The sequence below is a fragment of the Palaemon carinicauda genome, chromosome 8 (genome assembly GCF_036898095.1).
Source record: "Palaemon carinicauda isolate YSFRI2023 chromosome 8, ASM3689809v2, whole genome shotgun sequence".
NCBI lineage: Eukaryota > Metazoa > Arthropoda > Malacostraca > Decapoda > Palaemonidae > Palaemon > Palaemon carinicauda.
The window spans coordinates 91254091-91269385 of record NC_090732.1 but is presented as its reverse complement, the minus strand read 5'-3'; the positions used below and the strand labels follow the sequence as shown (position 1 = coordinate 91269385).

At 40.4% G+C, this 15295-nt stretch overlaps 1 protein-coding gene across 3 annotated transcripts in view; it reads right to left on the bottom strand.

Moving 5' to 3' along the window:
- The window catches only part of LOC137645800 (uncharacterized), a 105980-nt gene extending 91246 nt beyond the window's left edge, over positions 1 to 14734 (bottom strand). For 2 of the 3 annotated variants that reach the window (XM_068378747.1, XM_068378746.1), the window contains exon 1: positions 14581 to 14734. The gene's annotated coding sequence lies outside the window, so the exon portion shown is untranslated. The remainder of the gene's footprint in view (positions 1 to 14580) is intronic. The other variant, XM_068378748.1, reaches the window with a different exon arrangement.
- Between the last annotated feature and the right edge of the window lie 561 nt (positions 14735 to 15295).

Here is a 15295-nt window from a genome sequence, read left to right as displayed (position 1 = left end):
CATCTAGATATCTAAAAAAGAATAATAATAATAATAATAATAATAATAATAATAATAATAATATGGCTTGAGCCCCATCTGAGACAAGGGCAAAGACTCTGGTAAAGAACTAAAGTGCTGTTGGCAGGCCAAAGCATAGCCCCTTGAATTGGAAAATTCTGTCTTGAAAGGGAAACCTTAAGTAATTCCTTGAGGCAGGAAGAATGGGGACCTGAAAGTATGCATCCTTTGGGTTAGTGGTCGGATGGAAGTCGTTCTTCCAGATGGTCTGAAGAACTGTGGCCAGTGTCTTCATTTTGAACCTTGTTTGTTTGACAAACAGATTCATATGGGAAAGGTCTGTGACAGGTTTCTGACCTCCCCTCAGCTTCTCTACTACAAATTGATTGCTGAAGAAGCCCCGGAGGTCGTCTAAGACTTCCTATACAACTCCTTTGCCCAACATCTTTGACAACCGTCTTAGTAAAAGGAGGTCTTTCTACATAGCCTTTCAAATAGAATGGGCAGGGTGTAAGGATCCGAGGCAGGGGGGGGGCGGACAATCTATAAATGACACTCGATACCCTGAGCACAGTACTTACCGTCCAGGGATAGGCACGAAAAACTGTCACCTTTGCCAATGGCTTTGCAGGCATTCCCCTATTGATAATAATTTAGAAGATATGCCCTCCCTAGGGAAAGTCTCTGTGACAGAAACCTCTGCGACAGGAGTGTTCTCTATGGCAAAAAGTAGGTCAAGGGTCTTGCCTCCCAGGTTGTAGAAACTCTGTAGGGAAAAGCCATTTATACCGGACAACCTGCTTAAAGGGAGAGTCTTTTGGCATCATTGAAGGGGGGGGGGGTTCCTTGGTGCCGCTCTTCCGCTCACAAGAGATGTCTGGTGAATATAAGACGCTGTCTTCGAAGAACTTAGAGCATCACTAGTGCAACTGTTTTGAGCATCTGGCCAAGATGGCATCACATCTCTTCAGGATGCAGTTGCCCCAAAAGGGAGAGTCTGGAGCAGCAAGAACTGCAGAGCCTTGGCTCCTGCCTAAGTGCTTTAGGGCAATCTTGTACCGCATATTCTCTGTCACTGCGAATTGTGATAGTACTGACTATAGATCTAGCCAGGAACAGGCCTGTATGGCAGACATACTTGCTACCTCAATATTCTGCATCTCTGACCCTGACAAAAATGGAAGGAAGGTTAAAAAATTTGTCACTAGGTATAGTAGGTACCAGGATGGCAACGTCGGCATCGATAGGGAGTGGGCTTGGATACAGACCAGAATGATCATAAAACCTCCTTTGGTGTGAAAAGTGCTACCGTTGGCAACTAGGATGACCTAGCTTTAAGCAAGTTCTCCAAGACTGAGACTTAGGTGTTAAAGAAGTCGAACATGTCTCGGTTCTGATTAAAGAGCGCCACGTCTAACCAATGTTTAGTTATTTTAAATTATGCGAATAAAGTGTCTATCATGCACCACCAATTAGCAGATTGTGTGTGAGGAGGCTCATCTAGGCCATCCAAGCACCAGATTAAAATCTATGATTCTCACAAAATGCAATACTTCTGAACCACACATCGGAACCTTGAGGGTTGAGGGGCCCTTCATCAGCTAAGCTGGGGCCTCTGCACACAGGGCGATTTTCCGGAAACAGTAATGGTTGCAATATGATCAAGAGGTAGTTCCACCTTAAAAGTTAGATGATTTAACTTTTCCTTTAACATCTTTCCTTTTTTTTGTGACATTCAGTGAATGGAGACGAGAATATGCAGAAAGGACATTCATGCTCACTCCTGACATATAGGTGTGTACTTCTGGCAGAGTGCAAGGAAAGATCAGGGAGTTTCCTTTCTGAACGCGACCTATGAGAGGAGAAGGATTTCTCAGAGGCAGGCAATTTGGCGGGCCTCTCAAGAGAACCATGTCGGCAGCGCCAAATAACTTCAACGTCATCTGTTGCAGATGTGGGTCACTCAAGGAAAATGGGGGAGAAACGGTTCTGGTACACTTTTCCTATCATAAACCTGAAAAGAAGGTTCACTTGAAGAATAATGTTTTTGCTGTTCTGAATAGCGTGGGAAATTTGAAGCATCACAAACATTAGGCAAGGTACTTGTGAGTACAGCTTGGTAAAGCAACGTGTTATTCCGCAGCTTCCTGACAATGGGTCGAAGCTGACATTGGAACACGACACCAAGGGAGTTCTTTTCGTTAATGAGCTTGGGTTAGGGTAGAACAATTAGAACGTGCATCATCGTGTGACATGTTATCATAGCCATCACACGAAGGAATATCATCACGCGTTGAAATGGGTGGCACGTTTAGTGAAATCACTACAGTATGGGCACAGCAGCACATGCAGACTTGTTTGCCTGAACACACGTGAGCCACGTATGGACAATAAGCACGGAATTAACAAAGATTTTGTAATTACTATTGACTTGCAATTTGCTTGGAGGAAACATCAACTTCCGAGCAGTTTGATTGGAAGAAAAAGACACAAACGGTTAAGATCAACTTTCTTTGGTGCTGCCTTTGCGGATAAAGCTGAAGCAGTCCAATTAAAATTCAATGCCTAGTAATGGGAAATTCAGTGGCAGGTCGAGACTGAGAGAGCGACGCTGAGAATCGGGATACCTAGGTAAGCCTGGCTCATGTGTACAAGCTGAAAAAGGATAAAATAGATACTCCAAGGTTCCACGTATGGGAATGGGGAGACTTTCGATGCCTTGATAGATAATTGGTTGGAAAAGAGAAACTCATCCCAGATAAAATTAACCATATAGGGATCACAATTCAAATCACCCGTGGGAGTTGAGGGAGAGCTATGCATTTCTGAAAAATCAGGGACCAAGGATCCTGGGATTGGATCCAGCTTAAGTAGTGCAGCGGCCATAGCCAAGTGATCTGTCAATAGCATCGACTTGAGATCACTACATACATGGTCAATGCCAGATGATAATACATTAATAAAATTATGATCAATACTTAAATTATAGCAGTCGTTCTCCGTAACTGGAGCATCAGAATAAAGACACAAAGTAGCAGGATGGGGGATAACTTTTGACACAGAAAAGAATTTGTGCTTCTTGCCATTACTGGAAGACAAGGAAGTAGAACAATTTTTCTTCACTCATTTCTTGCGCCGAGAACAATACCTCTCCCACTGGGAGTATGGCCACTGCTTACATTAGTCACATGGAGATTCTAGGAATGAGGAGCAGAAAAGATGCAGATCGGTTACCATCACAGCCGGGGCACAATCACCTCGTTGTTAAGAGCCAATCTGATGTGGATTGTTCTGCTAAGGGATAGTCTCCTCAATGTCAGGAGGACTGTCATAGCCTCCAAGATGTTGATGTGAAAGTTTCTTGAAGTGGAATCATCAATTTCGTGCCCTTTCCTTTCATGCTGATGGCCTCCCCATTCTTTCAGGGAGGCTTCCGTGTGTATCGCCACTGATGTTTGAGGTGGTTGCAAGAGAATTGTCTGTGCCAGGCTCTTATTCATTAAACACAGCCTTAATGGCGTGCGAAATCGGGTCCGTGACAACATTGTTGATCTCTTTGAGCGTTTGATGCGTATCTTCTCCAGACTCCTGTCGCATCCTTTGGCAGTGCTTCTAGCACCGGGTCTGTCACTACTGCAAACCGAAGAGAGCCCAGAACTCTTTCCTGTTGGCATTTTGAAATCCTATTGTGTTGGATTAGTCTCTTGACAGATTCCGCTATTTCTCTCCTCTTCTTTAATAGAATGGAGAGGTGGTGTGACTACAAGTTCCCATGGATTCCTAACCATTGAAAATTGTGAGCTGGAGAAAGGCGAGACTTCTAGCAATTGATCTTGAAGCCCAGGTGTTCCAGGAACTAGATCACCTCTCCGGCCGCTTGCAGACAAGTAGCCTTGGATGCTGCCCGAACCCGCCAATCGACCAGTTATGCTACTACCTGTACTCTTTCGGAGCGTAGTTGCTGGACGATTGTGTCCGTTCGCTTTTGTGAATACCTTTGGGGTTATGTTTAGTCCAAAGGGCATGGCTGTGAAGACAAATTTTGTATACTGTAGCCAGAATCCTAGGTAAGAGGAGAGGGGGCAACTGACTGGTAGGTACCAGTAAGCATCTGCCAGGTCTACGGAGACTAGTAGAAGGGTCCTTACGTGTTGCACTGCAAGCATCCGGAACTTGTTGTTCTCGATGAACTTGTTGAGTGGAGACAAGTCTAGAATGACTCTGGGTTTGTCAGAGTCTTTCTTGGGAACATAAAACAGCCTTCCCTGGAATTTTGATGGACTTCGCTTTCCTCATTACCTTCTTGTTCAAGAATTCTGAGGTATATTCTTCCAATAAGGGTGGGAGTGTTGGAAGAATTTTGGAGAGGTGGATTTTGGTTCCATTCCCAACCAAGTCCATTTGTAATTTGGCTGTGGACCCAGGGATCGAAGTTCCAATGATTCCGAAAGTGGAAAAGTCTACCTCCTACCTGGAACCTCTCATTGTTTAAAGGTTCCTGAGGACATGTTTCCGTGACCACGTCCTCCTCCACCCTTGGGGGATTTCCAGAGGATCCTCTTTTTGGGCCCTTACCTTTGTAGGGCCGAAAGGTGGTCGAATGCCTTTCAAAGCCTGGATTAAATACAGGTGACTGGCTACCAGCTGATGAGACACCATCTGGACAGTGGTTTACGGCTGGACTACCATGGTCACGGTCGGAAATTATGCAGTTCTAATATTGGTCTCCTCTTTGAGGACATGCCCCACATTTGGAGAAGGTTCTTAATCTCCGTGGTGGCTTCGGTAATGACTTCTTGGACCACTTCCTGTGGAAAAGGGTCTACGCCCCAGATACACGATGAAATTAGTTTTCTGGTTCGTGTGTCTCCGTTGTGGCAAACACATGCTCTCTACAGGTCCTTTTTTGACCTGAGAAAAGTGAACAAATCCATCACATGGGTGGGGCGTTACTTAAGTCCTGCTCACATTTCTAAGCAGTTCTGATGAGACGGAGGCGGTAAGTCTATCTTTTGTCTCCTGTTCCCTTCTCAAAGGATGGTTTGGCAACTATGGAAGGTTCTCATTAAACTGCTGCCTGCTATCTCTGGATCCAACTTCGAGACGGAGAAGGTTAGATGTAGCTCTTTCCACTTCTCCTCACAGGTGGACGTAGCTAGATATAATGGTTTGCATTTCTCTAGGATTGGGCAGGGGTTTTCTCTCTTTGACTGCTCTCATGACACAGTCTAGGGCTTTCCCCGAAAGGGGGAAGGCTCAGGAGGAAGGAGCAATGAAGGTTGGATGCTTCTTGCTCAACACTGAGACTTTGAAGTTAGTATATCCGGCCCCTTTCTGGGTCTTGGTAAGGATGGCTTGTGCCTTGTCATGTTCAAGGACAATGACTTCCTTTGGTATAGTCTCTCACGGGATGTAGGTTCATCTCGCAGACTCATGTAGCAATCTGGGTACGCTAAAAGCTGGGCCAGAATTGAAGCTCTTCAAGGTGATTGGACCCCAAGTTCTAGAAGATATAAAGCTTCTCATTCAACATGGGCATGTGTTCCGTCTACCTCCAGGGGTTGATTCGGAGCAGTGAGGGAGGTCGGATATTTTAAGGGGCTTAGCGGAGGCCCTGGAGGCACCAGAGTGTTTCCTTCCCTGTACCCCTCTCTTCATCTCTTTGAGATCTTGCTTATTCTTCTCTCGTTCCTTTCGGATCAGTGTCAGCGTCTGCTGGATCGACTCTAGGAGCTTTTTGCTCCTGCCAACCTGTCTAGCCAGTTGGGGAATTGAGGCTGAAGAGGTTGACGGCAAAAGTTGATATGCCGGCACAGTGAGCTGAGGAACTTCATTCACCGTCAAAACGGATCCTTCTTCCTCCGTGGGTGGTTGAACCACTCCTTATTTAGGGCCTTCTAGCAGTAGGTCCTGTCCGGTGTCAGTGAACACCTCTGACATCCGATCTTAGTGGATGTCCAAGCTTTGCAGTGCCTGTTGATATCCCTGTCCACTGTCCGTTGGATAGAGGGATGCTGGACCTGTGCCTGAGGCACAAACGTATTTGATTGAGCCTTAGAGAACAGTAGGTACTACAAAGATTTGTTAGGTAGGTAAGGTCCCGGAGAGTTCTTCTGGAAGCCTCGTACTCACCTTTGGTGGGTTTCCCTTGCTGTATCCCTTGACTCCGTAGTGTCAGGGATATCTTTTACAAAGCTGTCGGTCAGCAAGGTCAGGCGATTAAGTCCTTACTCTTGTGGTAGCAGAATACAATTGTACACTTCGCCATTGGCTCCTCCTGTAAGGGAGAAAAATGGTGAATGAGTACTAGGTTGTTTATATCATTGATATAATATATGCTTTAAATATGGATCCCAGTACCTCAGGGATCCGGATATGATGCACCAGGGGGCATGAGACCTGCACATCTTGTGGCCACAGGATTGCACACTTCACCTTAGCTTCCTTCTGTAAGGAAGGAAAGAGTGAAATGAATATAGGGTAATTTATCTCACTGATAAATTTACACATGCATAAATAGTATACTTTACTATTATCTATAATAGCTTAGGGTAGTAAGACACATATCTGTGTTTCCCCTCCAGGCAATTGCTGTGACCACCTACAATACTAATATTTTTAGTTTCCTTATCAGGGAAAATACAGTGGAATAACTCTTGTACGTAGAGCTGGAGTCAGTGGATACTAACACTAACTCCACCACTTGTAAAATATCAATACTGAAAGGTAATCATTGGTGTTTCGATGATCTAGGATTCATCAGAATGTTGAAGGAATACTTCACCTCAACTTTTTTTAAACAATCTCAACAATGGACTGTGAAAGGATACAGAGAGTATGTTGGAAATTTCATACTACTGTATCATTATATACTGTAGTTTTCTAACTGCTGTATTGTTATACTGCAGGAGTAATGGTTACTGTATTGTCTTACACTGTAGTTTTGCCGGTATGCCACCTGGTTAGGCTAGTACCTGCCGCCACTAACTGAGAGAGAGAGAGAGAGAGAGAGAGAGAGAGAGAGAAGGATTACTGTATTATTATAGTTTAGTACAATAATTAGGGGTGTAGGGACTCTTGTCTCTACTGCCTTCTTTCCAGAATGATTCACATGGAAGGGGAGGAATACATTGATTCTAGCTTATATCCAGCAACAATTTCTGTTACCGGCTGTGCTGGCAGTTACAGGGTTTCTGGATGGCAGTCCAAGAGAGGACTGAAGAATACTCAAAAGTATAATGGGTTTCTAACCGGTAGCCGTCAGGGCTGGCTCAACCTTTCCTGGAGCTTAGCTTCCGTTAGGGAGATGGTCGAAGCAGCAACCTAACCGCCTTTGTAGGAGCCCGGCCGGTAACTCAGTCAGTCCGGCAAGCGGGGTGATTGTAGAATACCGGACACAGGAATCGTGACGGTCTAGGACAGATGGGGAAGGGAGAGGGTCTTATATTTTACAGAGAAAGGTGGCGGCAGGTATGCCTCCTACTTTGGTCTGTAAATTAAGGAAACAGTTTCCTATACCAGCGCCATCTTGGGCGGCAGAGGAATAACAATTCCCTAGCCTGAGACATTGCCGGATATAAGACATGTCTTTTAGTCCATAAGGGCAATTATACTAACCACTTTCCGTTGTGGACTAGGGAAGCCAAACTTCCTATGCCGACAACGATGTAACCGGCAGGGGAATGACTATTCCCCTATTGGTAGCGTTGTCGGCAACAAGACAGAATACCCTGAGTTACTGTCGTATTTCAAAGCCGGGATACTCGCCGGTAAAGAAGATCGACAGAAAACACTATCCAAGTCAAGCCGGAGTACACTACTCGATGACGATGACAGAAGATAGGGTTGTCGCCTGGGCTGGCGGCACTAAGGGGGAAGGAAGGGTTTATCCTCAATTCTCTAAAAGAGAAGCATATCAATTATACTAGTAATTCTAGGAGATATTTATATCTCCGACCGAATTAATAAAATCGATAAAAGAGGTTAAACGGGGGATAACGTTACTAAATTATACTAAAAAGAGTTAGGCTGACCTAACTCTAGTCGGGATCTCGGCTACGCTAGTACCACCGAGGCCCTATCGTATGCGACAGAAACGTTTATAAGGAAGAGGAAATATTACATGTGTAAAGCTCATCTTCACTAGTATAATTTTGCCTAACATGAACTTCTTTATAGCTAATTACCGGGAACGTCACACTACTAACTAAATAAAGCATTTATGGTGTACGACAGTGGTCTTAAAATGGCCATCTACAGGGATGGCAGTGATCTGCTTAACACACCTAAATTGTGTTAATTTAACTGTGAGAAGGGAGCCAAAAATTATACAAAGGATAGATTAAATACTCAACTTTCCAGAGGATGAAGATGCTGGAGATTGCATGGTAATATTCCTTAAAAACAGTAACAACACCGAGAACAAGTGGGAGAAATACCGTGCTTAAGTGGCTACTTTTAAAGGAATAGTTACGCCATACTGAGAGGGGATCCACCGGGTAACCTTGATAATGGCTCCCCTTCAATTTCGCCACTCTTCCCTCTCAAAGCGTAAAATCTATTTTGGGTGAAGATTGCCGTGTGTTGTATCAAGAAATACGTCCCCTGAAATTATGCGATATCCTTAAAAGTTATATTAAGGATACTCGCACCAGGAGTTAGAATTCTGGAATCCTGCGGTTAATTCTCAGGGAGTATCACTGTAGCCAAACATCCCTTAGAAAGCTGCCTAAAGGATCCTTCCATCAGGACGACATGACTGAGTGCAAAAATGCAATTTATATAAAAAATAAAATAAAGATATTCAATCACGAGTAACTGAGAGAGAGAGAGAGAGAGAGAGAGAGAGAGAGAGAGAGAGAGAGAGAGAGAGAGAGAGAGAGAGAGAGAGATCAACATTTATTATAAAAAATTATAAATTTAAATACGAGCAACTTTGAGAGAGAGAGAGAGAGAGAGAGAGAGAGAGAGAGAGAGAGAGAGAGAGAGAGAGAGAGAGAGAGAGAGAGAGAGAGATTAACGCATAAGTAAATCCAGTAACAGCCGAGTGGATCATCAGATATATAAAAGAATGTAAATGTTATATAAAAAAATAAAGAAATTTAAACACGAGCAACTGAGAGAGAGAGAGAGAGAGAGAGAGAGAGAGAGAGAGAGAGAGAGAGAGAGAGAGAGAGAGAGAGAGAGATAATCGCATATATAAATCAGGTAACAGCCTAGGGGTTGAATTTTGTTTACTATATTATTGAATGAAATAAAATGTAGAATTAGATTACTATCCTACTTCCAGCTATTCTATTCTATTTAAGAAGCACTACGAATTAGGGAACACTTTCCATAGAGAAAACATTCTTCAGTCGTCTGTCATCCACAAATCAAGGAGAAAATATTGGAAATTTTTGTTCAGATTAAAACAAGAAAATATTTATTTAATTTTCAAATCAATGGGTCAGGCTTGAACAGTAACAAGTTTAGTTATAAGTAAAAAAAATCGAATTTGTTCTTTTGGGATTCTATCAAGTTTGAATATATTTCCTTATACCTGTTGTTTCCTTCCACACATTATTATTTAATACGACGGGTTTTAGCCACGAACCGCCACTGCTACCTGGTTCCGTTAGTAAGTTTTTGCCTTATGCTATTGCTATTGATTTTAGTGACGAGGAGTCGCGCACAATACAACTCTCAAACGTTAGTTATTTCTTAATATTTCATGGTGTCTTTCCTCATACAATTTTTAAGTATTTTTGTGGAGTCTTTCTAAATATGATCTGTTAGTATTTTTATGGCTTCTCTCTACATGTAATATAAAAATATTTGCAATTTACAAAGATTATCTACGTTTTCTCTCGCTTACATATAGAGCCTTTCCCAGCCCACGATTTGGAAAGAAAGCGAAAGCAAATTGGTAAAAAGTATTTAGTGGTTGAGTCCAACTTCATAACATCAACGTATGAATGTGTAATAGCTTGTTTTTCTTAGAGTTTACCCTAGTCAGTTTACCAATCATAACAATTCCGACAGCTGAGCGCTATCTAATATTTATTTTCATGTATTTGGTTCCACGATTCAACTTTGTTTACAAGTGTCAGTGGCTACTGAGACCAGGGTTGCCCGGTTGGCCTTTTTTAGGCCAAACACGTCAAAATTTGGCCTTTTAAAAAAATTGGTTGGCCGTTAGCATCAAAGACTATATCCTTCAGTATATAGTCTTTGGTTAGCATTATCATAAAATGGAAGTTTTGCTTTAAATGTTACATTTTGCGCTATGTTTTACTAATGGTTGGCCTTTTAAAGCTTCTGTTGATTAGAAGTTGTCCTTTTCTCACTTAGAAAACCTGGCAACCTGACTGGGACTGGCTAGCGGATGGAAATTATATGATACATCAGTCTAGGGTCGTCGAAACAACCCGGTTAAAAATACCCAAATTGATTTTAGCAGTATTAGTAACTGATATTAGAAATTTAAGGAAAAGAAGTGCAGCGGCATTGGTTGTCCTGAAAGCTAAAACAATAAAACCCATGGTTTTCCTTGGTGGAAGGTGTAAGAAAGAAGCAAATCGTTTAATTTACAGTAACACTAAGTAGCCATACTCTCCCGTTCTAAAGCGTGTAGGTGTTACATTTTACGCTGAAAACAACTTATATAACCAAATGTCTGGTTTTCCTCATTGTGTTCGTGTACCTACTATTAACTAGCCTTAGGGTCTATGTCAAGCATATGCGCTATTAAATTAATATCCGACTGGTAACAAAATAAAAGCTAGTCTAGCATCATTTACCAGGTGTATGGCTGGAAGTCCAAGGTATCCTAGAGTACGTAATCAAGTAAAACAATTGAGTTACAAACGTGCCTAGTCTAGTTACCCATAGAAATTAACAGCACTGACTAACACTGGTAATTCTTTACACATGCACCTGCTCCGCCGTCCGCCCCTTGCTTAGACTAGTTTACATGATGTTCAAATCAGGGTGGCACGTCCACATCCTTACTTATTTTGGGGTGGGGGGCTTGGCACCTGTGAGAACCTCCTGATTAATGAGACATCACATAATTCCCCTGAGACAGGTATGGCATAAGTAGGAACACTGCATTCGAGGTCCTCTTAAGGCAAGAGGAAAAGGAAGGACACAGCATCCTAAAGTGGGTAATTCAATGGGGGTTAGGCCTACAGATTGTTATGCATTAACCATAACCTGATAACAAAGGCAGTTGGGCAAGGTATTTAATCATGGCCAGAACTATCCCAGCTTCAGAGGTGTTCAAATTAGACGCTTTAATCTCTTAGATACAGTAATCTAGGTTTACTAAGCCTTGAATATAACTCGATTATAATTCGTGATTCAAAGACATTGGTCTTGTATGCCAAAAATGCTTTTCTAGTAAAATAATGAAAAAATCCTTGTCTTTCTCCCGTTAAATAGTTCTCACAAATACAGAAATAACCGATTATCTTGTGTAGCACTGACACCAGACCCACCTCATATAATTCATAACCTTATATTAAATAAAATTATCAGACCTCATACATTTATATACCGTACTGAAATAATTTCCCGAACCTTCTATATAATTCACATACGAAGCTAGTTTTACGTTTTACGCAATATTAGGCTAATTTAGAGTTACCTTGCCTGGGGTGAAACCGTTTAGGATGAATACACAGGATTGAGACCTATTCTTATTTTACGTTAAGGATACAGCAGTCTAAATGGGGGTTAATAGGGGGAAGTGGCCTCGTAGGTAAGGATAAAGGATCATAAAGCAGTGTAAGACGAAGTTGGTGTGGATACGGCAGTCTAAGGGGCCTCAAAGGGTTCAGTGTAATGAGGAGTAGGTATGGATATGGTAGTCTAGGGGAGGTAGGTAAGGATACGGCAGTCAACGGGGTGAAGGTAAGGATACGGTAGTTTAAAAAGGTAAGGGTAAGGACACGGCAGTCAGTAAGGATACAGTAGTCTAAGGAGGTGAAGGGTAAGTGGGGAAACGTCTCCTACGTTAGGTTAGGCGGGGAACCTTAGGTTGAGTATTGTTTGTGCGTTTGACTTCTTTATATAATGTGGTTTTTAGTCACAACTTTTGAAATTATGATACTAACACTATTTACATGAACCACATACTTTCCAAAACAATAATATTGCCGGTGAAATTTATTCATTATAAGAGCTTTGTGAGGACCGACAATAGGTCATGACTTAATGTACTTCATGTGGTCCCCTTTTCCCTGAAGCACTATTAGTGTAATTTTCATGACCTAACAACAGGTTTATTGGTACCTTAATTTTTCAATCAATAGACATACACAGTAATACAGTAATACCTTGCATTTCAGTCACTTTCTTCCAAGGTCAAGACGTCTGCATACGTACACATTTATACTTTGCTTTCTTCCACCACTAGTACAAAAACTTTTAGTTTTTCTTTCTTATTTGAAGGCATTTCGTGTCAAAATAAGGACTCTGATGTTCATACAAAAGGTTAGGTTACGTACAAATTAATTTTAATTTAAAGGAAGTCTGAAAAAAAAATTATTTGCAATGCATAGGGATATCCAGTGAAACTATTGAAGATTAGTTAATAATCAAATTCACGGCACTCACTTTCCCAAGTTTTTTTTTTCATTTTTTTTTTATTTATTTTATTACTGTTTTTTAGAGTTCCCTGAGATCACCATTGATAAGTGATTAACAATCGATTGTGACTTAGTGAAACAATTTAAAAAAAATAAGTCCAGGTTGGAATGTTGACGTTTAATTTAAGTTAAATTGAACCTATGTGCAGTTAGCGTTTTAGCGTGATCTAAAACCTTTTCCAAAATTCAAGGAAGTCTAAGTATCTAAATCCTTTTCGAAAATTAATCAAACCAGAGGGAGCCATAGATCCTTAAACATGGCCAGGTAAGGGTATAGGCTCATAGCCAGCATATAAATTTATAATTCCAAACTATATTTAATATATGGCCCGCCAGCCAGAGTTTGATGAGTAACATTTTCCAATTCATAAGCAATATATGATGAGCCAACCACATTTTGGAGCGCGCAAGTCTTGTAGTATAACTATGAAATGCAATAATTCAAAGTTCCAGGTGTATCGTCTATTTCTGGAGAAAATAGAGCACACTATTAAAAAAAAAAATGGCCCTGGCTGATAATAAAAAAAAAAAAAATTGCAATTAAGAGGACGGTGTTGGAGTGATTAAACATCCATTATTATTATTATTATTATTATCATTATTATTATTATTATTATTATTGTTGTTGTTGTTATCATTTGCTTATCTACAAACCTTGTTGAAAAAACAAGACGCTATAAGCCCCAGACCTCCAACAGGGAAAATAGCTCATTGCAGAAAGGAAACTGAGAAATACGCTACAAGAGTAGTTTATGAGCAAAAAAAAAATAAATAATAAATAAATAAATAAGAAAAATTTCATATATGACCTATAATACCTTAAAAAATAACAAGAGGGAGAGAAATAACATAAAATAGTGTCCTCGAGCGTACCCTCAAGCACGAGAACTCCACCCCAAGGCAGTGGATTCTCTATGAATGACAGAGGAAATATATAAATAATAGGCCAGCCTATTCGGTGTATGCGTAGGCATGAAAAAATAAACCATAACCAGAGTCGATTCCAATGAAGTAGTGTGGCTATCAAAATGCCCTAATAAATCTCGCACGGCAGTATCGCAATGGATGGCTGGTGATCAATGGACTTACGATATTGGCCAAGTCTACCTTTTTTATCTTTTATTATGAAAATACAATTACATTTTATTAACTTAATTTTTTTTCTTTCTTCTATCAAGAAGTATTCCTTTACAAATTATATTTTACATTTTTGTATATACATTATATCTATTATAATATAAAAAAAAATACAATTTTATTATGCTTCTAAATGTTTTTAAGTTAGAAACATACTGATCTGTGAAAATATTTTTAACATGATTCTTATATCCAATAATATTTACATTAAATGTATTTATTAATAAGTGAGAAATGAACTGAAACATTTTCTATTCCTAGTTTTAGAATGAAGGGCTATATTGTAAGGAAAACAAAAGGAAGTTGGGGATGGGGGAAGAGACCAAAATTCGTAGGCTTTGTAGACTCGATAAACTTTTTCACAGATGACAACTTGATATCATAGGATAATTATAAATTAAAACATTGCAGTATAACTATGCCACCACTGTGGGAGGCTTGAGTTTTAACAATAGTTCGGAAGACCGATATGTATAAAAGAAATCAGGGGAGAAAGAGTTGGAAGCAAAGAGCCTAGAATTGCACAGACAGTAAACGTATCAGCATAATACCATGGTTTTTTTTTCTCCAAATGTCATTACTGTAATACACATGGATATACATTATGAACGGGTAAATTATAAATTAGATGTTTCAAATTAGAAAATAGACGTTCCTAAATAAATTTAGCGACGGACGTTACTGTATGTTGCAACGCTCATACGAAAACGGAATAGCAACACCGTAACACTTCTCACTCACAACACATGCGTTAATAGTTTTCTTTAGCAATAAATGAAATACCTATAAAAATTATTAGACGACGGAATACCTTGAGAACGAATGGAGGACTTGTCGAAAGGTTTCAGGAACAACTCTTATAATTAAATTCGGGAGAACATCGATAACTAACAACCGTAAGAATGAAAACTTCCGACTGAACCTCCGAATGGTCGGTGAAACGTATATAAACAGGCCAGCCTTCGCTCGATACCGCTTAGGATGACGTGGAGAAACATGTACCAGACATGTCCCCAACTCTCACCGTGCTAACGGTAAACGTATCAAGCAATGACGTGTGAGTCAAAGTTCTAGAATATTCTCAATTGTTGTATGTTATTAATTTTACACATAAATATTTTGTTATCAATATGGTTATTATGATAGATAAAACATTGCAAATTTTGACTTGTCGCCTACTTGATAACACATTTTCGGCAAATCTTGATGATGCAATGTTTGAACACTTTATCTACCTATAAATTATTTTTTTTTTCTCCTGCTCAATCTTAACGGAATTATTGTTCGGATTATCGAACAGATCGTCTATGACACTCATAGTATTTAAGAGCTTTATCATAAAATCTTAAGCAGACTTAAACCATAATAAAAAAAAAAAAAATAAATATTATTGACTTGGTAACCGCAAGAGTTTGCTTTCGAAATACGTATTTACGCAAAACGTTTTAGCTATATTCAAAGCTGTTCGTTGTGTGTGGGTGTTTGTGTATGAATATTTGCTTATTAGCATCTACGTCATAATTCTT